We start from the raw sequence: 27,500 nt of genomic DNA on the forward strand, positions 1-27,500 counted from the left end.
TTTTGGATTGGAAAAAAAAGGGATAGAGACAAGCCCTTATCACCCTTGTCCAAGTGCACATCTCGCAAAGAGCATCCAGATCATTTTCTGTACACAGTGAATTCCTCAAAAGATAGGTTTGATAAGTGCCAATTGTGTTTGTTTTGGGACTAAAAGTGACTGATTTTTATAGCGAATACAAGAAGGGTGTGTGAGGAGGGGGGGAAATAAGGAGGACAAGGGGCTGTGGGGTAGGGGGTATGATATATGTATGTTGAGGGACAGAAATCATTTCAAAAGAAAAGTGGGGTATTTAAAAGATCTTTTGAAAGGTAGACAAAGGGAAAGGGGTAAAAAAAAATCTACAGAGGACACAATGTAAAGTGAGAGAGGAGGGCGATGCGTCAAGCTAAGATGACAGGAAAACCATTTTGTGGCCATGCTGAAGGGTTCAATGAAGGCAGTGGTTATTTATAGGAGAGAATGGAGTAAAAACATTGACAGTGGTGTAGCAAGGAATCTTTTCTATAACTGAAGTGGGACAATTTTAAGAAACAGAGGATACTGATGTCATCTTCAAATCTCACTTAATGCTTTGCTGAGATCTCTGTTTGCTGAGCACGATGTATTGCTTTGCTTTTGATTGGCTTTTTTAGTCTCTTTGGTCCAGGCAACAGTGTTGCAAAATGGCTGCTGCTAGAGACATCTACATGGAAACTTTGCATAGCAGCAGCAGCACTTGTAATTGTGATGAATGCCACATTTATGGTCACTGCTGTTGCAGTGCCATTCATATAGACCCGGTTCTTTTGCCACTGACCTTTTCTACTGATTCAGAGATTCAAATGTTGTTTTTGTGGCAGCAATTAGGATTACCCAGTGTACATTATGACAGTCCTCTCTTTGTATTTTGATTCTTTCCGCACAATGCTAAATTGACTGTAGGCAGAATAAAAAAGCCATTATTGTCAATCTTAAACGATATTCTCTCAGCTCACTTTTGTTTTCCCCGAACAAACCCAAATCTTAATGAGCTTCTTCCATCAGAATCATGCATTTTGCACCTACTGCAGAAAGAGAGATGTAGCTTTCCAACATGAAGGCTTTTAGGGCTCTGGTCCAGTACAGGCTGCTGAGGTTATCTCTATGGAGACCTGGGTAATGAGTGTTGCTGCAGTGTGGGGTCTGGGCTTGAGCAACACTGCACTTTGTTCAGGTGACCCTGGAAATGCTTCCTGATAGAATTCAGCCTGTTACTCTTTTCTGATAATTGTTATAAGAATCACATTTCTTTTCAGCACCTGATCTGAAATGCATGATTGCTCAAAAATACACACAAAACACATTTTGTCTGTTTAGGTTTTAATGGCTGTTTATATAGATATTGGTATTTGCATTGCCTGTTAGTAGAGTGCATATTTTAAAGATTACAGCTATATTTTTGCAGTGGTCATTTATGAATAGTATCAACTGTACAAATTCCATTTTGCTCTAAATTGCTGTTTGGCAATTTGGGGACACATTTGCAAGCTCATCTACAGTAGATATATACAATTTGCCGGTGTGGAGAGTAAAATCTGCTGTAGAGTTCACTTCACTGGTGCTTGAGCTTTTAAAGTGCTCTTGCAGAAGTGTCTATTAAAACGTAAATGGAATTGAACAACATATTCCAGTTATGAAGAGATAAAATTGTGAAAATGACATAATGTTGTTTTTGCTCCGCTATGGCCGTGTGTGTGTGTGTGTGTGTGTGTGTGTGTGTGTGTGTGTATGTACAGGGATGCTAATAAGCCTTGTAAATATACAGCCAAGCTCCCGTTGGCTCTTAGTGTCACTCTGTGCATGTGGATTTTTGGCTTTGAGTTTAAGATGACGAGGGGCTGCTGGAGAAAAGGTGGCTAGGCTTATTAAAACATAAGCATTTTCAGTATGACTTGAGCCAGACTTCAAACATGTTAATTTGGGGACAGATTTTTTTTTTCTGCATTTTTTCTTGGTTTAGATCATCACAGTAATAAATGAAACACAGGAGGTTCTCTCTTGGATCCCTAATGCTGAACAACAATTCAAGAGGATTAAAGATACAAAACAGTATCTGACTACCTCTCATCACCCACAGTTAGACCGTTCAGTTTGTTCAGGAGTAACCAAGGAACGACAGAGATTATAATCCATCAAGCACAGAGAGGAGAGGTGGGTTTGAAATAAAGATTTCATGTAGATAAATGTCATTCAGTGCTGTGTATCCATATAACTGTACCAATTACCAATTAAGGGCAACTGATTCATTTCAATATCTGTGTGTAGTTTACTAGGTCTAGAGAGATGGTGAAAAAATGTAAAAAGTGACTTGGAGAACAAAGTTTACTTTTTGTAGATTTAACAAAAAACACAGTCTTCCTCTGTTTTCGTTGCCTAAACCTAACCATCTAAGGCCACTTTGATCACCCTCCATCACCTTACCACTTCCTTCACTCAAAAAAAAAGTTGCTAGTAAAAAGTATCCAGGCATTTTGTTTCCCTCAAAACATATTTGGCAAAACAAGTTATAGTATACAGAATAATAGTAAATTCCAGGAGACAGTGATAGGGTCACAACATCATCTTGAGAGCCTAAATGTCATACAAATGTCATCAACATACAGCACTGCATTTCTATTCACAAAGCAGAACATTAAAACATTTAATATCTGTCTTTGTGTCTGACATCGAATTGTCAAGCTCCTCTTGAAGACTATGGAAAAAGTTGCACTTTCAGCACAAAGTTTGTTTATTTTATTATTTTGGTTAATTTTCACCAGTCAAAACAGCAACACTGCTCAGAGGTCACATTAAGGCCAGTGGGAAACTAGGTCTGTGCAGACTGGTGTTCTTTGGTATACATCTGTCACTTCACATAGAGCCAGGGAGGGTTGATAGAGTCACAGCAACACACATCAGCAAACAACAACTGAGCTCAGCTCCTCAGTCGCACATTTTTATTAGCACACCAGTCCACACAATGTAGGCCAACGGAAATGCTGTGATTATTCTTTTTAAGTGAGTCATAATCATGTCGGGTTTTTGTTCTGACCAGAGCCACTGTATTTACTGTATTTATCACATAATAATTTTTGACAGTGGTAGAATATTCATACATTTAATTAACCCATATATTTTTAGCATTACATTATGAGAATTTGCACTCACATTTCCAACAAATCACAAAAACCCACAAAATTAAACCTTTAAAATTCTTTTTTAAGTTTTAAATGATTTTATACTAGTTTCACAAAATTACTAGTAACACATTCAATAGTAATCTGATGGTTTGAATTTAGGTCTGTGCTTCATTTCTTTATAAACTTTATATTTTCAGGCCCTTTAAAATGTCAGGTTTTTTTTAGCATCTTATTTTGATTATGCATAAGGCTTAATATTAGAAGGTATAAGTGACATGCTGTTTTCATGGAATCACTAATCACACCAGGATTTGTCACTGCCATTGGCTCAAGATTTTTGGATCGCTCCGCTAGTGCTTGTGCCTTAGCTTAGCTGTTCAGAGAAGAGTAGCTTCAACCATATGTTAATGGGTGCACATTGAACTTTTAAAGGTTTCATTTAACCCAGACCAGAATGCTTAGGGAGATGATAGTGTGTAGTGAGGCAGAAGAAGAGGAAGAGAGGGGGAAGAGGGACACAGACTCAGCTTGTGTTAGGTGGTATCTGAAGCTCAAAGAATCATATTGAATCAAATCAGCCTGGTTTTCCAAGTAAAAAACAAGAATATTATATATATAGATATATATATGTATGTATCTCTCTCTCTCTCTCCCTCTCTCTCTCTCTCTCTATATATATATATATATATATACATATATATATATATATATATATATATATATACAGTAGTATCTGATATTTAATAAATCATCACAATAAATCATCACAATGTTGTCATATCAGTTTCATAGATTGTTATCAGCAAAAGTAGTATTTCCCTCTCTGTCTTTCTCTCTCTCTCTCTCTCTTCATAATATATATATATATGGCATGCCGTTCAGGAAATTATTATGTATATAATATCAAGTTTGAATATATGGAATGAAAGCCTGAATATATTGAATGAACCTCAAATATATGGAATGAAAGCCTGAATATATTGAATGAACCTCGAATATATGAAATGAATGTCTGAATATATGGAATGAACCTCGAATATATGGAATGAAAGTCTGAATATATTGGTCCAGGTATCATCGGATAATTTGTAATTCATTCGTAATTCAAAAACCAGAAACGATAAATCTGTTATTTGATTCAAAACAAAAAAACAAGAGTACCCAAGCAAAACATTTTTGGTGTCAGAATCAAATAACGAAAAACCAATCAAACCCGGCCCGTTTTTGTTTTTTGCCGATTCGTTTTGCCGTTATTCCTTTTTGGACTGAATATTGAACAGGTCTGTGGACATTCAGCCAATTCGTTTTTGCGTTTAAAACCAAAAACGTAAATCACGTGTTTTTTTCCTTTTTTCATTTTAAACGAAAAACGAAATCACATGATCTATTCCTTTTTTATTTCCAAATGAAAAACCAATAAACCAATTTTGGTTTTTGCAAATTCCTTTTTTCATTTCTCATTTGGGACAGACAAAACGGTTACTGCACTCAAATTCAAAATACTGCCGCGAGCTGTGTCCGCCCCCCCTCATCTACAGAATCGAGGTTGCTGGACAGCGGCACGCTGGAGACTGATTTGTTTGCCCACAGGCGGCTGCCGTGGCAGGGCTGCGTCGCCGTGTCCTTGATCTTTGGTTTTCCAGCAGACCATTCGAGCAAGTCCGGCTTCTCTGCTGCTAACGCTGCTGCCGGGATACAGCTGAGGAGACTGCTAATGCTATGTACCGGGACACTGCTAATGCTGCTTGCCGTGCTGCTGTGGCTCAGTCTTAACTGTAACTGATGCTGAGACTCTACTGACTGCGTGACTGGTAGACGCCGGTGGGTGGCACAACAGGCCAAAACACAAATTCAAAACATAAACATGATTTGTGGACCGTAAAATATTTTTTTTAAATGCGAATATTCTGGCTGTACTATTGTTGTCGGTGAGATCAGTATGTTATATGAACATTATTCCTTAGTCTCTGTGACATATTAGGAGGATTTTACGACTATTTGCTTTAGATTTCTTACATATAGCTCCTTTAAGACACCAAACATAACTTACAATTTGTTGACAGTGTTTCTCTTGTGCGCGCGCACACGCTCTCTTTCTCTCTCGTAGTCTCACTCTGTTTCTTTTCTTTTGACTTTTCTAAGATGACAGATGCTGAATATATACTCCCTATCTGATGCTGTGGCTGTTTGTGGCTGAGAGGGATGTGAAGTCATTAGTTTGCAGCTGTGTTAATCAAACCAGGTTGGGTTTCCATTACGCGTGCCAAATGGTGCCAATCCCCTTTGATCTGACATCAGATGAGACGGGACAGTCGATATAGAGATACATTTATGTGCTGATTGCAGATAGTTGCATTGAATAGTGGGTTTTTTTGGATATTTATTGCATTGTTAATGTGCCTGACATTTTGGAAACCTGCCTGTGAGGTTTTGGTGACATGTGCGCACTGTCCGCTGGTCAGCCAAACTTTCACTTACACCGGCTGCGCTATGCCTGCACTGACAGTAGACCTGGTTTCAGCTGGCGAGCTTTTAGCACACCTTTTGCGAAGCCTTTTGGCACTAAACTGTCACTGCCCCAAGCTGGATCTGTTGACACCTCCCCCGCTGCGCTGTCACACCCATCTCAGCGAACTTCGGTCTGCAAAACTACCAAACTGAGCGCACCTCGGGTTGCGCTGCTTGAAACTAGCTCTGTGCGGGGTTCGCCACCCTGCGCCGTGCCGGGAAACTAGAGGCCAAAGATTTGATATATGGAATGAACCTTGAATATATGGAATGAATGTTTGAATATATGGAATAAACCTTGAATATATAGAACAAATATATTCAAGTTTCGTTCAATATATTCAGACTTTTCATTCATACCATATATTCAAACTTTATATTATATATATATATATATATATATATATATATATATATAATTTCCTGAACGGCATGCCATATATGTATATATTATGAAGAGAGAGAGAGAGAGAGAGAAAGACAGAGAGAGAAATACTACTTTTGCTGATAACAATCTATGAAACTGATATGACAACATTGTGATGATTTATTAAATGTCAGATACTGCATAACAATTAAGAGACTCCCAAGTTTGTGAATGTTTTATGGACAAAATGTACATTGTTAAAGGCACTTAAAATCTATCATTCATATACTGTACATCAGTGGTGGCTGCTGGTCTTTCAAACAGGGGAAGCTCACTTTAAGATTGCATCATACAATTTGTCATATTGTAGTGAGGCAGTAACTTATAAAAGGAACATTTAATTGAAGCAGTTTTTCAACCACACTCTGAACTGTGTCTACATCACCAGAACTGATTTTCTCTCAAAATTAACATTAACACTGGCCCAGGTAACAAACAGTGCTATATAGCAACATTCTCTGAACATTCTCAAATATTACTGAAACGCATATTTATTATATGAATTCTGCCCTCCACTCCTATTGCAGAAAATGGTTTGTGACCCTGTCATACCAACTGCACACACACAACACAACTACACTTTTGTGATTCAATGAACAAACGAACTAACTAATGACACTAAACAGGGCAAAAACTCAATAACGCAATGTTTGTGTTTTTATTTACAGTATGTGTTGTGTGTGTACTGTACAAATGGTGAAAATGAGCTATATCGCTTATGGAAATAAGGAACTCCGGACAGCACTCTGTCATTTGCCGATGCCAGTGTGTATTTCCAAAGTGCTGTCAATCACAAAGGGGTTCCGCCTTTTAGACAATTCCTCCAATCAGCATGCATACACCGAGTGTCCTCTCCCACCTACCGCTCCATTAGGTCCCAGGGAAGCTGAGCCTCCCTGGAAGTGACAATTTTGTCGCATTTATCCACTGACCATCTCGCTTTGCTGCATGAAAAAAACCTGCTCAGCGCTGTCTCATAGGAATGCTTGGAAGCTCCGCGTTCAGAAGAATGTATGACAGGGAAGTCGCGTTTGAAAACTGGTCATAAACAGCTGATCCTAGTGCACATTTAATGCAATGTAAATTCTTATTTTAATGTAAATTCAATAGTGCATATCTGATCATTTCTTCTATGAAATTTTAGGGGAAGATCAGCCTCCCTTGCTGTCTCAGAGCAATCGCCCCTGCTGTACATCTACCATATCATATGGCTGCAAGGCACATGTAGTACCACCCCACACAGAAAATTAGTTTTGGATCCTTTTCTATTTTCTATTTAAATGAGGCAGTAATTGGCTGAAACATCAGTACAATTTTACAGTTTTGCTAGTGTGCATGCACAATGACATTGCTGGAAGGTATGATAGTACAAACTGATACAGTAAATAACAGTAAACTTATTATGTTGATCTGTTCTGTACGACATCTATTGCACGTCAGTCCGTCCTGGAAGAGGGATCCCTCCTCATTTGCTCTTCCTGAAGTTTCTATCGTATTTTTTCCCCGTTAAAGGTTTTTTTTGGGGGTAGTTTTTCCTTATCCGCTGTGAGGGTCCAAAGGACAGAGGGATGTCGTATGCTGTAAAGCCCTGTGAGGCAAATTGTGATTTGTGATATTGGGCTTTATAAATAAAATTGATTGATTGATTGAAATGAATGGAGTTTTTGGCATCCGTTAACCAGACTAATGGCTTTAAATAAGTTGTGTTGTTTGTGTCTGTAGGCTCTCGTAAAAAAATAGGGCAGTAGGTTAATGCTGTGGCCACGCAGGTAGAGCAAGAAGTAAGCTAGATTGAGCTCAGGCTAAATAAAGTTCATTACTCTTGCTCATTGTCCAGTTTAAGTTCAATGAGAAACACACACACACACACACACACACACACACACAAAACTACACCAAAATGCAGATGGTGACATTATCTACTCAAACCCATATAATGACATTTTAGGCTGTTCGGCTGCACTGTAATTTTTCCAAAGATGTAGTGGTCATTTAGTCTGATCTCAGCACAAAATGTTTACATGTAGTGTCTGTTGTACAGCCTTTATGATCATAGACCATGTTGCAGTGATGGCCCCTCTGAGATCATGATAAATGCATTCATATTACAGTTTTTTACAATCCCTTTAGCACTGATTTCAGAACCTTGAAGTCATTTTTCACAACTCTAGACACAAAACTCAAAACTAATGATCAAAATGTGCATTTTTTCAAAACTCCTAACACTTTTTCCAGTTGCTTGGATACTATACACATTAACCTAAGATCATTTGTTCATTTAAATGAAATCACCTGTTCAAAATAACACAACTTAACATCAAAGTATTAGCATTTCAAAATGCAATTCACACATTACATCTGAGATAACTGTCTATTCATTTCATTACAATGATCTAACTATCAATGTATATACAACTGCTCAAAATAATAAGTTAAACATGCATTTCTCTTAACGCACAGTTTTATGGAAACTGCTGAACAATATTTAATGTTTAGATCATGGAAGGCCCTTGTAAATGCTTTTCCAACACTCTCAACTCATTACTGATGATTGATTTCACCTTGTGGTATGAGTATAAATGAGTGGGATCCATGACAGCACAAGCAATTTCAGTAACATAGAGCTGGCAGGTGATCACAGGGGTCAAGCAAGAGGAAGACAAGGAAGACATGGTCAAAGGATTGGCAGGCATCACGCACCCCTTCTGAGAGATGGTTGTGGGCTTCGTATGGGAGGAGGGCTTAGGCCTCAACAAAGAGGTGGCCATGGGCCTCATTTTAGAGGTGTGGGGGAACGTGGTAGAAGACAATGCCACAGACCAAGACAGCAACAGCAAAGAGTGTCCAGTGAAATCTGGGCAATAGTTGTAGACCATGTTGTAAATCATGGCATGACAATGACTGAGGCAGCTGGAATGATTCAACCAAACCTCAGAAGATCAACTGTGGCGTCAATAATCAGAACTTTCCGCAATGAGAACCGGTAAGTCTAAAGCATGCACTAAACATTAGGCTACTCTCAACTGTCAAATGACTGTATACTGCATGTCAATGTCTACCACATGATGTGATTACTGTAAATGTGTTCTATGGTGACATGTTCTTACAGTACTGTACTGTAATTTTCCCTGCAGAATTGAGTCTAGGCCAAATAGTGGAGGCAGAGGCAAAATTCTGACTGATGAACAACAGCATGCTGTGGTCAATTTGGTCCGGGCCAGAAATGATATTCGCCTTTCAGACATTCAGCAGCACATCTTGGACAATGATGGCATTTTCAACAATGTGGAAGCCATAAGTTTGCCTACTATTGCACGTGTGCTGAAAAGGCACCAGGTATCTGTAAAACAGCTATAGCATGTGCCTTTTGAAAGAAATGCAGAGAGAGTGAAGCAGCTGAGGACTGAGTATGTTCAGGTATGTTCAGTTTCAAGATGCCTGTTGTGAAAATTTCCCCCCAAATTCTACATCATTGTAATCAGTAATTCTCTTTCCAAATATCTTTTTAGAGGGTGATGGAGCTGAATGCTGATGAAAACCATCACAAATTCATCTTTGTGGATGAGGCAGGCTTCAACCTGGCCAAGACAAGGAGGAGAGGTTGGAATTTCATTGGCCAGCGGGTAACCATCCAAGTACCTGGACAGCGTGGGGCCAACATCACCATGTGTGCGACCATATCTGAAGATGGTGTGGTGGGATGCAGACCTCGCATAGGACCCTATAATGCAGCTCTCCTTGTAACATTCCTTGATGAGCTAACTCAGGTCTGTAGAGCAGATGGTGTGATCTATGTCATTGTGTGGGATGATGATAGGTTCCACCATGCTCAAGTTGTGCAAGCATGGTTTCAGGCCCATCCACAATTCACCACCCTGTACTTACCCCCATACTTTCCTTTCCTTAACGAGATTGAGGAATTTTTCTCCACATGGAGGTGGAAGGTGTATGACAGGCGCCCACATGAACAAGTCACCCTTCTCCAGGCCATGGATGATGCATGCAATGACATCACAGCAGACCAGTGTCAGGCCTGGATTTTGCCATGCCAGAAGATTTTTTCCAAGGTGTTTGGCAAATGAAAACATCAGCTGTGATGTGGATGAGAACCTGTGGCCAAATCCACAAGACGGGGTTGATGGATAGAAACACAGTACAGTAATCAATCCTTTTTTTGGACTGATTTTTTTTTTTTAGTTGTTTTTTTACATGCTATTTATAGTACTGTAGTTTTTTCTTTTTTGTAGCCAATTATTTTTGATTTGAATCAAAGAAATCTATGTTGTATTTCTTCGATAAATTTCAGTTAACGGTAGAGTGATGTAGTACCATAATGAAACACTGTTCACATATTTTGTACTACAATATTTAATGATTGTTCAAAGTAATAAATAATGAAACTATCTGTATCTTGTGTGTGGGTGATCTAAATTAAGTTCATATGGTATTTCATGATACAATGCGTTATTTGAAAGAGTGATTCTGCAGGTGTAAGGTTTCTTTAAAGATATGGATGCACAATACAATGTTTTGAGCATTGGACAGCCTGTGTTACAAGGGATGACCGTTTTGAGTTTTGTGTCTAGAGTTGTGAAAAATGACATCAAGGTTCTGAAATTAGTGTTAAAGGGATTGTAAAAAAATGTAAAGACAGACATGCAGAGAGCTTGATTGTGTTCACATTACATCAGAGATCTGCTTAGCTGCTGTTGTTGGGTATGAAGTTATTAAAAGCTAGGTGCAATACCTGTAGGCTGAAGAATCAGGGTTTTTGTTTCTAAACTTGTCTGCACACTATGCATTATGTTCACACACAATCAATTTGCAATAATAATTGATGTTTACAGGCAGCGTTTAGTCGGAGGCAAGGTGACATCCATAAAGTGCTGTGAAATTGCCAAACACAGGGACACAGGGTTGTGTTGAGCCTTGCATTTACAGGGGTCATCCCTATATTCCCCGGGTTCTATGTTCCCCGATCAGGAAACATAGGACCCTTTAAAAAAAAAAGGGTCCTATGTTCCCTGCTTTCCCCAAAAGGAAATATGTTCCCCGCTTTGTATGGGACCGGGGAACACAGAACCCTTTTTAAGGGTTCTATGTTCCCTGCTGTTGCCGGAGAACATAGGACCCTTTTGAGAAAAGGGGATTAGGGTTAGGGTTAGGGGTTAGGACCCTTTTTTTAAAAAAAGGGCGTATGTTCCCCGGGTCCTTTCGGGGAAAAGTGGGGAACATAGAACCCTTATTATTAAAAAGGGTTCTATGTTCCCCGGTCCCATACAAAGCGGGGAACATAGGACCCGGGGAACATAGAACCCGGGGAACATAGGTACGCTCCCGCATTTACATATTCATATTTAACCAATATATTTTTTACTTAATCTGACCAAGAAATTTTTGTTGCCTTAAGCCCTATCATGCTTTAGTTGCCTAAAGCTGATTTTCTTCGAATCAAATATTTAGAAATGTGGGTGCAAATGTTGATATTGAACCTTTTGTGTAATGTGATTGCGTTTCCTTTAAAGACATGTGTCATCAGTGGACATTTGCATATATTCAATGTGAATATTTTGACTCCTTTGTTGATTAAGTGGCATGACATTATCCCCTGAAATGTTTTTTTTCTGATGCCCAAAGTACTGTAGTTGCATTATGAATGTTATTGCTGGGATGATGGCATTGTTGCCAAACATTTCTTTCAAAGACAGCCTGTTGAGGTTTCCTTCTCGAATACACCTGTCAGGGTGCACAGAGAGATTGGCCTAATGTGCCAAATGTATTACTATTTCTGTATATCTGAGAAGAGAGGGAGGTGAGTAAAATACAGACAGAGAGACTGCATCTTTTTTCTTAATGTCCCAGTACACCCAAACCAACTATATATGCAATGTAGGCTTGCAGTAAGATGGTGCCTCTGTATTAAAACCTGTATCAGTTCAAAAGGGGCCTTTAACTACCATAATATTTAAGTATTATACTGAAGAAACATTGACAGCCCAACAATATCTCACATTTCTCACCTTCTGTTTGTGCTGTATGTGTCAAAGGAAGACACTGGACATATACACTCCACTTGCCTGAGTCACTGACACACATACATACATGGAATTTGAATTTTTAGATGCTTAATATGGATATATAACTAGCCTAGCCCGCAAACTTAGGTTTGTGAGTTCTGCGTACGTGACCAACATAGCTGATAAACTGATTATTTAGACTATTTATTAATGTTTTTTAATCAACAAAAATTTAATTTATTGGTAGTAAACAAGCACAAAAGACTACAGTCAAGACATTTACAACAAAGTTAGTGAAAGCACAGTACATTTTCTTACCATAAAGCTGATTTGCTCTACAGGAGCCGGGTGTGATTTCACTGAATTAAATAGAGAGAATGGGAATTAAAAAAACATACGTATATTCATATAAATTTGAAAATTAAACAGTTATTTTTTTTTGTGAAGAAAAACTCATAATTAAACTATAAAAGACATTACCAACACGAAATTATATAATCAGGACCTCACTGGCAGTTTCTTCCCCTGTGAATACTGTTTGATGTATCTATTAGGCATAACCAGACCGTGCTTATTAGCATTCAAAATACAGCTCTCTTCCTGTAGCCCGAAATGTCTAACATTTTCAAACATTATGGCAAATGTTTCATTAAAGTGTTGCTAGCCCCCAGCTCCCTTCTGCTCTAGTCTCCACTCTATCAGGCCTTCCCCAGAAGTGATTATGCTAATTGCTGTTTGATCAGATGATTAAATTATAATTTGATTAATCCCAGGCACAAAACGCTCTGAATATGTTGATGTGTATTTTTCTGCCTGGCAGTGTTTGCAGAGTCCCCTGTCACCAGGCAGGTTGTCTGAGACACACAGTCCAGGTATAGGGTAGGAAGAGATGTATGTAGGGCTACATTGGGAGGTTATTATGAAACACTGTTTTTGATTTATTGTGTTCTTGTAATCACAGAAAACATGATGATTAATAAAGGATCCATGTCTAGATTTAGTGCAGCTCTAACGCAAATGGCTGCCATTTTGTCACCATTGCTTGTTCCTCTCATTTGACACTGTATCCATCAGAGTGATTTATAATAATAATAATGAGGGTCCAATTGTATTCCTATTATTGAAGTCAGTGCCACTCACATCACATATTTTTTGTATGACTATTTGTGATTTTTAATATGCATGATGTTGGATATTTTGCCGATGTCCAATATGCCGATATATAACCTAATTTTAGTGATCTCTTCTGTAATTTAGTGAAGTCTCTTCTGTAGTGGAATTAACATGATATTATACATGCATACTCTTATTGTGATGGGTTTTCAATGTATGTAATGTTCATTGTGCAAAATAAGAAAAAGCATGTTCGCCAAATCTATAGTTAATTTTAAAGCCAATATTGGCCAATACAGATGATGTGCCAATATTATCGCTCATCCATAATATTTAGTTGTGGTACGCTTCTTGATCAATTCAGAGTGAAAACTTAGAGATTTCTGATAAAAGAAATGGACCCACACCGATTCACGTTATGAATTGGATCCATTGAAACAGAATGAATAAAAAGGACACTGAAGTGGATAATAACCACTACCTTGGTCATTTGACTAGAACAAAAGAAAGTGGTGATCATCGTTAGTTGTCTCATTAGTTTGAAAACTTTGTTTTGACCCATTCTTACACCTATATTTCTTATTAACAGAACACCAACTGATGTTTCTCTCTTACACCAAACTAACACTAACGTTAGCTTAATTGCTTTGTAAACTAATTTTTAAACACAATTCATTCAAACTCAACAGAAAGAAAATAAAACCCACCAAAACCATCTTACTTTTTCTTATTTTTCATCTCGTTACTTAGTCCACTGTTCCAAAAATCACCAGCTCTGGTTTTGTTGAAATAAATCCTTAATTCACCGACTTCGATGAAAAAATATGGATCTGGATCTGCACACTCTTTATCCCTGAGGTCTCTTGCTGCATCTCAGCTGTTTGCTGAGCAGCAGTTCTCACTCCTTCTTTCGAGGCAGCTACAATACTTTATGTTTCAACAAACATGCAATTAATGACACAAAATAAACAGGGAAACTCCTCTGCTCTTTCAGTCATTACTCCAAACCTCACCTCGGTGAGTCCCACAGACTGTAAAAAATAATGGATGTGGCCATTTTGACACCTGGGTCTGTGGACCCTTTTAAGCCTGGAGTTTAGCATTTCAGCCATTGTCATCTTGGTTTTTTTGAGACTGAAGTGATGATATTTGGGTGAGAGACTGGAGCTGTGGAGGAACGAGGGGAGGATCTGACTGAGAGGATGAGAATGTTATTGGCTGACAGCCTGTCACTCAAAGCGGCCCGCCCTTAATTACGCTTAACTTAAAGTCTTAACAAAATGTAAACAGGGGAGTTAGGGATGCACAGTATTGGATTTTTTTGCCAATATCCGATATGCCAGCATAAAACAACTCATCTGACAGATAGCGATAGCAGTATTAATTATTCTACTTTTTTCCCACTTAATTTTAGTGATCATCAAGTCTCTTCTGTAGTGGAATTAACATATTGAAATTGACATGAAATACAATGCTTTTCAGTGCATGTAATATTCATTCATTGTACAAAATAAGAAAAAACATGTTGTATATATATTGGCTGATACCTATGACGTGTGGATATTATCAGCATGTTGGCTGATTCCAATAGTTCAGTTTAAAGCCAATATTGGCCGATACTGATGATACGCTGATATTATTGTGCATCCCTTGGGTAAGTTACATAAAAAATCACCCCCTATACAGTTGTCATGAATACTGACAAAACCTTTTTTTGTACCAGGCTGTAAACATGTTTGTTTCTGCTGTAAAGCTGGACATTTTAACGGGGGGGGGTCTATGGGGAGTGACTGGTTTCTGGAGCTTCATTTTTCAGCCCTGGAGGTAGCTCCTTGGAGTACATGACTTGCTGTAAGTCAGATTATATATGTGGAAATGTATACAGAAGCTAGCCCAATATTTAATTTAATTTAATTTTTTAAATTTTAATAATCCCCGAGGGGAAATTAATTTTTTTTCACTCTGTTGTCAATTACACACAGGTCCAAACACACACATGCACAAACAGGACCTTTATATGCACTAAATGGAGAGATGTCAGAGTGGGGCTGCCCATGACAGGTGCTCCGAGCGGTTGGGGGGGTCGGTGCCTTGCTCAAGGGCACCTCGGCAGTGCCTAGAAGATGAACTGGCACCTCTCCAGCTACCAGTCCACGCTCCATATTTTGGTCCGAACGGGGACTTGAACAGGCGACCCTCCGGTTCCCAACCCAGGTCCCTATGGACTGAGCAAAAGCAACAGTACACATAAAAACCATTGCCGCTCTGACCATCAATGATAAATTGATTTGAATGGGAATGTCCATTCTATCCTCATTCTACTTCTGTGATTTGCCCACTATGTGTTTGCATTTTAGCACTAAGAGAGGACTCTCCTGCAGTGGGGCTACTGAAGATGAAATACTCGCCTTTTAGGCAAATGGAGGGCTGTTGAGGGGAGGGGAGGCAGGGATGGAGGGAGAGAAAGTTGTGGGGGGTTGGGGTTTGTAAGGCACAAGAGGATAGCTGTGGGCGGAAAGGCAACAATGTCTAGTCATCTGACCCACAATCCCATTTAACCCCAGGACTTTGATTTGCCCTCCACTGTCAACTGCTTATTTCGCCTCTTTGTTTCTCCCCTGCAAATTGCTTTTATATTTACCACCTTGAGATGATGCAAAACAACATGGGTATTCCTGCTGCAGCCAAAGGAAGAAAAGCATTCAAAAATCTCTCTAATCCTTTATTTTGATAAGTGATTCAGACTGTCCTACATTCTGTTTATTCATTTGATGCAATTAAACCATAATTTTTCTTGTAATAACTTCCTAATACAATGTATGTTAAATATCATTATGATTAAAATATAAGCACATTTATTTTACATTTTTCTACACAAGGCTGCAAAACAATGGAAGGAATACAAGGGCAACATTAACACTTGCATACAAAAATGTGACAGTGTTTAAAATGTTTAGTGTTCCTTGCATGGACACCACATGTTTCAGGTAGTGGTGCTACATGCGTAAAACTGCAAAGTAGAATGGTAAATCCCACACACTTGTGATGGTGGAGAAGTGTCTTGCATGGATTATTTTGCAGGCTTAATGTTGCAACTGCAGTGATTGGACAGAAATATGAGTGAGAGCATTGCTTACTCTTGCTTTGTTTTGAAATGTATTACATGCAAGAAATGCCTCTTCAGGCCTACTAGCAAACCAAATATTGATTTAGTTATCCTTCAAAAATGTTTTATGAGGCAGAAAAGGGCACAGATCTAGCAAAAATGACGAAAAATTCAGCAAACTTCTCATTGTTGAAACGTCAAATTTCCATGTTTCACCATCAAACAGAAACTGGTTAGATCTACACCAAACTTCACGTTTGATAAGAGTCCTGGTTTAAAAACATTTACCAATATTCACACATAGTTATAGTGCCAACTTGTGGCAACAGAAAATTACATTTTTTTTATTTTGATGTTGAATTGACCAAATGTCTTCAAAAACCTTAAGACCTTGATGATGCTTGACTGTGAGGATTGCGAGTTCTCACTTAACTGCGTTGATATGGTGTGGTGGCCATTTTTAATATTTCGCTATAAAACAGGAAGTACTATCTTGAGCACACATTGTCCAATCTGCCCCAAATTTCTCATTCATTCTAAGGGTGTTTTCACACTTGGTCCTTTTCAGCCCTCTAAGTGGACTAAGAGCGGTGACTCAGCATTTTTTTCCCAAATTTGAACACTCCAAGAGAACTCAGACCCCACTGAATAAAACCAAACTCAGACTGCCTCGGCAGGTCTGAGCTCGATTCGTGTCAAGTCCGCGGTGCAGTTTACTTAACCTGTGCCTTGTGAACACAAAACGCTCCAGGTCTGCTTTGCCTTTTTGCTATTGTATTGTAGCCCTCCAGGCTTGCTGTAGACAGATCACATGCTATTTCAGTGGGACACATAATAAACTCAACGGAACCATGGCAACACATAACGACAGCACGACCAGTAGACGAGGAGTACTTTGGTCTGACGATAAAACAACTGCACTCCTCCAGATATGGAACGAGGAAAACATCAAACGCGAACAGTACAAAATGCACAGAAACGCTAAGATTTTCCTCCAATTTTAAGTTCATAATGGCACTGCAGTGCCAGTCTTTTATACCAACGCAATGTAATTTTTAACACACCTGGATCATTGCTTTTACCTGAGGAAACACTGGAGAGTTTTGCCCTGGTTGATGCAAGGACACTTGGTCGAGTTTTCTCCCAGGAAAACTCAACAACCTGCCTTTTAGATCCGATTCCCATCACTTTTAAAAACATTTATGGATTCTTTGAGGAACAGATTTTAAATATAGTAAATTACTCTCTTCAGACGGGTGTCTTCCCCACTGCCTTCAAAACGGCGGTGGTGAAGCCCCTTCTGAAGAAGAGTAATTTAGATCCCAACATTTTTAATAATTACCGACCTGTATCCAACTTACCGTTTTTAAGTAAGATTTTAGAAAAACTGGTTTTTAACCAAGTAAATTATTTTTTAAAAGAAACAATATTTTAGAGAAATATCATTCTGGTTTTAGGATGATCCACAGTACCAAGACAGCCCTTTTAAAGATTTTAAATGATATCAGATTGAATGCAGATTCACAAAAACTCACAGTCTTGGTACTACTGGATCAAAGCGCCGCCTTTAATACAGTAGATCACCACATTTTATTAAACAGACTCAGAAACCTGGTGGGCCTCTCTGGTACTGTTTTTAACTGGTTCAGCTCTTATCTCACAGATCGTTGTTTCTTTGTAAGTATGGATACTTGTTCCTCCAGAACACATGAAATTAGGCATGGGGTCCACTTCTTTTTAATCTATATATGCTTCCCCTTGGGGACGTCATCAGGAGGCACAGCATCAGCTTCCACAGTTACACAAATGACACACAGCTGTACATCGCCGTGTCTCCTGATGACACAGGGCCAACTGATACCCTTTTAAACTGTATTTTAGATATCAAGTCATGGATGGCAGTGAATTTCCTACAGCTCAACCAGGACAAAACAGAGGTTTTAATTATTGGTCCAAGACTACAAGATTTTAAACCTTCACAATGTGTAAAGAACCTGGGCGTCATTTTTGACTCTGAGCTTAGTTTTATTCCACACATAAAAAATGTAACAAAGATAGGTTTTTATCATCTTAAGAATATAGCCAGAGTCCACCCGTTTCTCTCTCAGGCTAACACGGAGGTGCTGATGCATGCTTTTATCTCGTCGTTTATTGTAATGCCCTGCTCTCAGGTCTTCCCAAAAAGACCATCTCTAATCTGCAGCTACTCCAAAACTCAGCCGCACGAGTGCTGACGAGGACCAGAGGGCGGGCGCACATTACACCAGTTTTAAAATCGCTGCATTGGCTCCCCGTGTGTTTCAGGATCGATTTTAAGGTTCTTTTATTAGTTTTTAAATGTCTTAACGGTCTTGGGCCATCTTATTTATCTGACCTGCTTTTATCATATCAACCCTCGCGGATCCTGAAGTCCTCCGGCACTGGCCTTTTAACTGTTGCAAAAGTTAGAACAAAAACCCACGGGAAGCTGCATTCAGCCATTATGGCCCTCACTTGTGGGACTGCAGAGACTGTTGATGTTTTTAAAAGGAGGCTCAAGACTCCCCTTTTTAGTTTGGCTTTTAACTGATTTCTTTTACTCTTTTAATTTTTATATTATATGTTATTTTAATTTCTAATGCTTTTAAATGATTTATTTTTAAATCTTTATGCATTTTATTATTATTAAGTTTCTAAATCTTCATTTATTTATTTTATTTTATTTATTATTATTTTATCTCATACTTGTTTTATCTTATCATATTGCCTTTTAGTCCTTCAGATTTTAGCTCCAGTGTTTCCTCATGGGGAGCCTCCACGCTGAGAGGTGTGTCCGGTCTGCCTGCGGGGACGTCGTCCTGGAGATCCCTCAGGTCCGGAGGACTGGGGGGCTCTGCACCATGTGTGGAGTCCACCCCGGTCTATCTGGGTCGGGGTGGTCTCTGTGGCGGCACTCTCTATGGCCGTAGGCTGTGACACCTCTCATTGTGGACGAGCTACCCGTAGGTGGTCCTTTCCTCACTTGGTTCCTCAGTGCCCAGCCATGTTATTGACTATATTGACCGTGTGTGTGTGTGTGTGTGTGTGTGTGTGGGTGTGTGTGTCAGAGAGGAGGAGTATCAATAAAAAAAAAGTTTCCACTAATTATTTCGGTGTTTATTTCTTTTATTCTTAAGGTTTTTTTATTAAAATGCGTAATATAGCCAACAGTATTAAAGACCAAAAATTAATCTAATTTATTATTGTAGAATGTATTTAGCAAAGCCACTTTCAACTGGAGACACTGCGCAGCAGCCGCACAGCAGCAAAAAAAAAACAAAAACAAAAACCTGACAAATAGCTAGTGTTAGGCCTAATTAATTGACATGAGACATTGGAGAGGTTGTCGGTCCTATCTGTAATATTTTTTTTATTTTATCATAACTCCTCGGAAATTAGGCCTACTCAAAAATATGCTTCTGAGCACACGGGCAGCATAAACAATGAAGTTACATAACGGTCTGGCAGACGTTGTTGCGCTTGGAGGGGCGCTGTAATCCTGGCGGTCCTAGTGATATAGCGTTCCTTTGTGAGACGGTCAGGTTTCTTTGCTGTAGAGGTGGGAGGGGTGGGTTTTCAATATGTATGTAATATTTTTGTTGTATGTTTTTATTCTGTGAAGCACTTTGTGCTGCATTTTTAATGCATGAAAAGTGCTATATAAATAAAGTTTGATGATGTTGATGATAGTGTGAACAGAAAGGACTGAGTACAACGAGAGAAAGCACAGAGCTCTGATTGGGCTTTCCTGCAAATTTGCACAATTCCTATCTAAAAAGGGAGAGAGAGGCGAGCAGAGCAAGGAGCTTTCTTCAGAGCTGCCTTTCTGAAGCAAAACAAAAGTGTACATGTTCTAAAAAAAGAGAAAACATCCCATGTCCTGTGATGTTACTATCGCACATGCACACATCGCAATTCCGATGTTCAAATGATATATCGTGCAGCCCTAATACAGATAAAAAGTTTTTCATTGTTTTTCTTGAATGGTGAGGCCAGGGCAAGGTGTCAAATTTCCAGGTCTGCCATGAAACAGAAAGTCATCTTTTACTTCAGTGTACATGGTCCCACCTACCCTGAACTTCACATTTGATAATGGTTGAAATAAATGGTAAAAATAAAAAACAGAAATACTGATAATAATCTTTGCATTATTATAATGCTTGTGTCCTAATAATTCCTTCAGTTTCAATGGTGTCCTCGTACCACTTGGAGCTCAGGCCTTAATAATTCCGTCAGTTTAGATAGGGTTGTCTTGGCGTGATGTGTAAAATAATTTTACACACGTGACTCGACTCGTAATGATTAGACAAACAACTCATGATTTATGGTCCAATTTGTGTTATGCCACACCCACTTTTTGCATTTGTAGAACTCCCTACAGATCATTTTGAATTTAACTTTCAAGGCATGTTTCAGGTATTTATGTTGACATATTCCCTGTTTGTCCCAAGTGTTGTAGAGGTAGGTCTATTTATCTGCTGATCTACACCCCTTTTGAAGTTCATTTGTCAATATTATTAACCTCTCTAACTCCGCTAGGACACCGATGGCCTCGCTCCGTCCCTCCTCTGTTAAATGGTATCTCACGGGCGCACTACGTCATCAAACCATATGATGTTTGGTATTGCTGGATGAGGAAGCTCTCAACTTTTCAAAAATAACATTGTTTTTCTTTTATACCTTATGGATTTCGCACCAGCGCAGCCTAAACACACAAAGTCCAAAATCGTGATGAGTGATGACAAGCATGTCATGCCGTTTTTCGATGGGAAAATTTAAAGGATTACTCGGAATCTTGAGTGGAGCCGTCAGTGGGCACGTAGCTGGTTTATAAAAGGTAAGAGTCTCACTCCTACCACTATTTTTGGCTGAGATATACCATCTAGAAAGTGGGATCATAACTTTCACGTTTCATATGGCTTTATTTGGTGATATTTTATGGTGTTTCTGTGTCATAAACAACATCAGCTATCATAATCACACCTGATTTCAATAAGGTACAATGTTAGAAGCTGGCTGAGTGTTGTTTGATCACTGATAGTACTGTTTTGAAGCAGAGTGACCGCTCTTGTCATTTGGAGCTCTGCGTGGATCTTTATATAGAAAAAACACTGTAGAATGGTCATACTTTGAGCAATCTTCTTCAAATTTGAAACAAATGTTCATTGATAGTGTGCCTACAGCCACACTATTTTATTTTAGGCAAAATCTTCAACTTTTTACTGACTTAAGGGGCCCATTACTCTGTCTCTGTATCACCTAGAGTGCTTCACTTTCACAAGAAACTTCAGAGAGTTTTCTTTCTGGCAAGACCTCATGCATGCATGTAGTCAGAGCGGTTCAAAGGCTACAGTCATTTTAATTTGGGTATGTCATTTTAGGTGTTTTTGCTACTGATATATGCACAGTGTTTGAGTGTGCGGCTGCTGTTTTGTTGTTTTTTTAGGTGTTTTTGCTACAAAATGGGGGTGGAGTGCAAAGAGCAGGATTGTAACGGTTCACAAAATTCATGCTTCAGTTAAATACAACACAGTGTCATGATACGCTTTTCGATACTGTAAAAACATAGAATGCCTGAAAATGTCGTTGGCGTGTAATTCATTTATTGAGTAAAATTAACATCAGGAAGTATGAGGCTGTCATATCCACAGCTATAAATGTACCAGTCACCGCAGTGATGTCTTCAACTCTGTCTGAATCAGTTGGGGATTTTCCTAAAAACTGCTTGGATAACATTAGCTTGTAGCTTGTGTCACTCCTTGTTTCTGTCTGGTTCCACCTGTTGAGACACTGGGGTGATGCTGGCATCTTACTGTCTTGTTCCAGATGTGACATACTGTTGCAACACTCACTTCCTATCGGTAAATTTCAGAAATATTTTGTAGACATGCTTCAATGGCTCAGTTAAAATATCCACTGGTGATGTTTGGACAAATGCCAAATGCAATGGTTTGGATATGGTGGCACCCCCTATTGAGAGATTTCAAAATAACCTTACACATGTGCTTAAATCATGTTATGAAACATAACCTGTGATTTTGGCGATGATTGGACAAGCAATTTTTGATTTCTAACCTTTGTTGTGATTTGCCACACCTATTTTTGCATATGTGGCACCCCTAGTGGTCAATTTGAATGACACTTTTAGGGTATGTTGCTAATACTTACATAGACATTTCATGCAAGTTTTTTGATTATTAGCTCAATGGTTATGTAGTTAGGTCTATTTTTGTGCTGAGCAATGCCCCCTCTAAAGATTATTGATCAGCATCTTCAGTCTGCAGTAAGATATTTTAATAACTTTTGATTAGCTTTGTCAAATGATAATCCAAAGAAAAATTGGTGGAATCTGTGTTACGGTTAATGAGGAGATGTGTATTTTATTTATTAATTTGTTCATTTATTTATTTGTTAAAAAAAATCTAAATTGTGTTGTGGCGCCTCCTATTGACCAATCAAAAAATAATTTTAAGCATGTGGTTCAACATTGTTATTTAACATGTCCTGCAAGTTTTGTAATGATTGGACAAATGTTTTCTGATTTATAGTCTGATATGTGTTTTGATGCGCCCATTTTTTGCATTTGTAGCGCCCCCCGGCAAAAATAGAAATCCTGTGTATCTGTTGCGGAGGGCTCCAGAGTGCCGCAGCTGAGACAGAGCCGGAGCGCCAGAGCCGGAACGCAGCACAGCCGCCGGTGGAAACACACACATTGACTAGAACTGAATCCTATCGGCTCCACTGCCGTGCCGGAGTGCAGACGCAACCAACACGCATCTGGTGGAAATTGGGGGTGATTTGTTTGGCCATAGGCGGCTGCCATGGCAGGTCCGCGTCGCCGCGTCCTTGATCTTCGGTTTTTCGAGCTTCTCTGCTGCTAACTGCTGGGATACAGCGGAGGAGGAGCCGGCTGCTAATGCTATGTACCGGGACATTGCTAATGCTGCTTGCTGTGCTGCTAACGTTTGTTTCTCAAAAAAAATCAGTTGGGTCGATGACCCACCTGCACATGGGCTACAATGTATGATCGAAAATGAATAACAGTTGAAAGAATTCGAAATGTCCATCCCCGTCTAGCTATGATGCTAGTTAGCCAACTTTGGCTAAAGCTTACCTGTCGAGGAGAAGAGTAGCCACTTCGACATCGGATATCAAATTTTTCTCCACTTTCAACCGTGTCCACCGTTCAAAAGCATCTCTTATATAGACCTTCGCTTTGCCTCGAGTTTTGTCTTGCCGTTTTTGGGAATCATAACGAGGTTGTTTGTGTTTAGTCGTACCATCAGCCATTGTAGCTCAGACGTAACTGTAACTGATGCTGAGACTCTACTGACTGCGTGACTGGTAGACAGTGGTGGGTGGCGCAACAGGCCAAAACACAAATTCAAAACATAAACATGCAAATGCGAATATTCTGGCTGTACTATTGTTGTTGGTGAGATCAGTATGTTATATTAACATTAATCCTTAGTCTCTGTGACATATTAGAAGGATTTTACAACTATTTGCTTTAGATTTCTTACATATAGCTCCTTTAAATGAAACTTTTAAGCTATATTTATAGGACTTAGGTAGAGATTTCCTGCAAGTTTTGTAATGATTGGCTCAAGGGTTATAGAACTGGGTCTATTTTTGTGCTGGCTGCACCTCCTCTAAAGTTCATTGGTCAATATCTTCCAAATTTACTGAGAAATTAACAAGTTTTTATTAACTTTTGATAAACCTAATCCAATAATGATCCACAAAAAAGGTGGTACAATTCAGAACTAAAGTTTAGGATGGATAGTTCTGTACTTCTGTGCTTCCAAATTCACACCTGCTCTTCTTTATGGATTTTCTCTGCAACCATTCGTCATAGTGAGAAGCCACTCATATCACGTGAAACAGCAGAACCACAGCTTTCCGACAACACCAAGCACTTGTCAGTAGTCCAGTGTTTTCATAAGGAAAAGAAATTATAATGTTACACTAAAATTATGTTTAACAAAGCTTTCATACAGCTTTGCACACACATTACTGTTGGATGGATTACTCATAAACGCACAGAAACGCCATGCATATCACATGAAAGCGCAGGACGGGAGCTTTCCGATGATACCAAACACAACATTGTGCTGTCATCCCATCACGCTATAAATATAAATCAATTGTCTACAAAATTAAAACCTACAATCCATTATACTGATCTTGTTATCTTGTCACTTCATATAGTGAGGAATAATATTATTGCTATTTTTCTATTATCTTAGATGGAAATATTGCATGTTTCTTTCAAACAAAACACATTTTGACTCGTGAATGAGTCAATGGAATTTCTTGCAATAATGAAAGAATACTGGCAATTATGTCCGCCTGGCACAAACCACATGTTTTGGACAACTGTGAAGTGACAGAATGTCCCACCATCATGGTTCTTATATTGCCAGATTCCAGAGAGTTTCCCCTCTTGATATGTGGCAGAATATGTCTACTTCCAACTTGCTATGGTGAGATACATGTAAAAATGTAAGAATTTAGTAACACAGATGGTTTTTTTCCATTGATATAAAGTATTATTAATATAAAATACAGGCACATAGAGGGACATGAAATGATGGCAAATCTGGATAGCCCAGATTGTCCTGAAAAAAAAAAGAACAAAAAAACAAACAAACAGATATAGCATGTGTATGTAGCCTTTATAATAACTGTGATATGAGCTTAACCAAAGGGTTAAGTATAATAGCAGTATTTCTAGTTTTGTAAAAGCAGAGGGGAAGATTTAAACATGCACTTCGCTAAAGGAATAGTTTAACAGTTACTTGAAATATGCTACGATTTCTTGTTGAGAGTTGTAGATGAGAGGACTGATGAATCATTCTCTATATGGTAAATAAGTACAATTTCTAGATTACTGTACTTAGTCTGCCACTGTCCCCCGCAACCCAGCCCTGGATAATGGATTAATGGATGGATGCTAGCACCTGGTTAGCTTAGGTAGGAACACTTGAAACAAGAGAAAAAAAGCTTTCCTGACTCTGCCCAAAGGTTAAAACTTTTTTAATTAAATCTGCCTCTCAGCATCTCTAAGGCCATAGTTGGTAATGTTGGAGAGGTAGCAAGATTTGAAAGTGGCACCTCCTCTAAGCTCCACCCCCTGCTCCCCCTCCCGTCAGTGCTCCGTCCAAAGCCACGAGCCCAGACATGCCTAAATGCACATCCTTCAGTCAGCAGAACAGAGGAGAGCCGAGTAAAATAACAAATCCCCCCAAAGCAAACAAATAATTACCTGTCCAACAGAAAGACAGAAACCTCTGCATCACTTTTCAGGCCCTTCAGCTCCCTCAGTTGTCTCCACCGTTCAAAAGCTGGACTGCTGTTGATGTCTGGTTTGTCCTCTCACTTTATCCAAAGCCTTTTTTGTCGCAGCCTTTTCTGCCTCTAACTTTCTCTTCTCAGCCTGTTTAGTGGGATGAGCCATTACAAGTAACACTGGAAGTGGTACTTTTGGCTGCATTTTCTCTGCCATTGTGCAGCAAACTCCTGCTAACTCAGTATTTCTGCTGAGGAGTGTGCTGAATATTTCCGGCAACAGTGACATGTGATGAGTGTGCGCAGGGAGGAGGGAGGGAGGGATGGAGGGGGGCTCAGGCAATACGAGACATGAAGGCATCTGATTGGTTCTTTCCATTCGCACTGAATGGCAGGGATTGGTCAGAGTTTTTACAGGCCTGCACCTGCCACAGAGGCCGGATTTTTTTCATTCCTTTTTCTGAACGCATTATGTATTGACTATTCTCAGGATGGAAGGACCATTTTACCCAGTATAACAAGAAGTGTTTCTGAACAGGAATACCAACTATGGCTTTAATTGACATGTTATATCTTGCTTGTTTAAAACTGAAATGTCAAAACAGCACATGTGGTTTGCAAGACATTGGGCTCTAGTTTCGCAGACTGGGCAAGGCGGGGGCGCAGCGCACCTGCGCTTCGCCAACTGGGTGTGGCCAAGCGGATTTTGCAAATTTGGCACACCGTGCGCGCTGGCACAGCTACTTCTCTTTCCCACCTCCATCCCTCCTACCTGCACAAGTCGGAAAGAGGGAGGAGAGAAGGCGTGGAGTGGGTTTTACACAGCCCATTCACATCACACCAATCAAATTAGCCCCTCTCCTCACCCTTAAATGTGCTGCGCGAAGGCGTAATGAGAGTTTACTCAATTTGCCATGGCAGAAGAGAGCAGCAGTGTCAGACGGCCGAACTTCTCCCAGGAGGAAAATGATGTTTTGGTCCGGGAGGTCTGCTCGCAGTGTCCGAATATATGGAACTGTGAGCAGACCTCCACGGGCTGATGATGCAAGGGTAGCCTGGGAGGAGGTCACCACAATCGTAAATCAATGTTGCGTTTCTCTTGTGCGCTCTCTCTTTCTCTCGCAGTCTCACTCTGTTTCTTTTCTTTTGACTTTTCCTAGATGACAGATGCTGAATATATACTCCCTATCTGATGCTGTGGCTGTTTGTGGTTGGCTAAGAGGGATGTGAACTCATTAGTTTGCAGCTGTGTTAATCAAATCAGGTTGGGTTTCCATTACGCGTGCCAAACGGTGCCAATCCCCTTTGATCTGACATCAGATGTGATGGGACAGTCGATATAGAGATACATTAATGTGATGATTGCAGATATTTGCATTGAATAGTGGTTTTTGTGGGTATTTATTGTGTTGTTAATGTGCCGGACATTCTGGAAACCTGCCTGTGAGGTTTTGGTGATGTGTGCGCACTGTCTGCCGGTCAGCCAAACTTCCACTTACACCGGCTGCGCTTTGCCTGCGCTGACAGTAGACCTGGCTTCAGCTAGCGAGCTTTTAGCGCACCTTTGGCAAAGCCTTTTGGCACGAAACTGTCACTGCGCCAAGCTGGATCTGTCGACACCTCCCCCTGCTGCGCTGCCACACCCATCTCAGCGCACCTCGGTCTGCCAAACTACCAAACTGAGCGCACCTCGGGTTGTACTGCTCGAAACTAGCTATGCGTGGGGTTCGCCACCCTGCGCCGCACTGGGAAACTAGAGCCTAGAATGTGCCCAACTATTTCTTGGCCAAGGACCCTCTGCTTGTTCCCTGGCAACCTCATGATGATGACAAGATTCCAGCCTAAGCTAAGCTAGCCAGCTGCTGGCAGTAACTTCATAT

The 27,500-nt window shown here is 39.7% G+C and overlaps 1 protein-coding gene and 1 pseudogene across 4 annotated transcripts in view; both read left to right on the forward strand.

Moving 5' to 3' along the window:
- The window catches only part of LOC117265132 (cell adhesion molecule DSCAM), a 338,323-nt gene that overhangs the window by 2,077 nt on the left and 308,746 nt on the right, over positions 1 to 27,500 (forward strand). The gene's annotated exons all lie outside the window — the stretch shown is intronic.
- LOC144464601 (uncharacterized) lies at positions 8,805 to 10,381 on the forward strand (annotated as a pseudogene).

This window comes from Epinephelus lanceolatus, chromosome 11, assembly GCF_041903045.1.
Source record: "Epinephelus lanceolatus isolate andai-2023 chromosome 11, ASM4190304v1, whole genome shotgun sequence".
NCBI classification, from domain to species: domain Eukaryota; kingdom Metazoa; phylum Chordata; class Actinopteri; order Perciformes; family Serranidae; genus Epinephelus; species Epinephelus lanceolatus.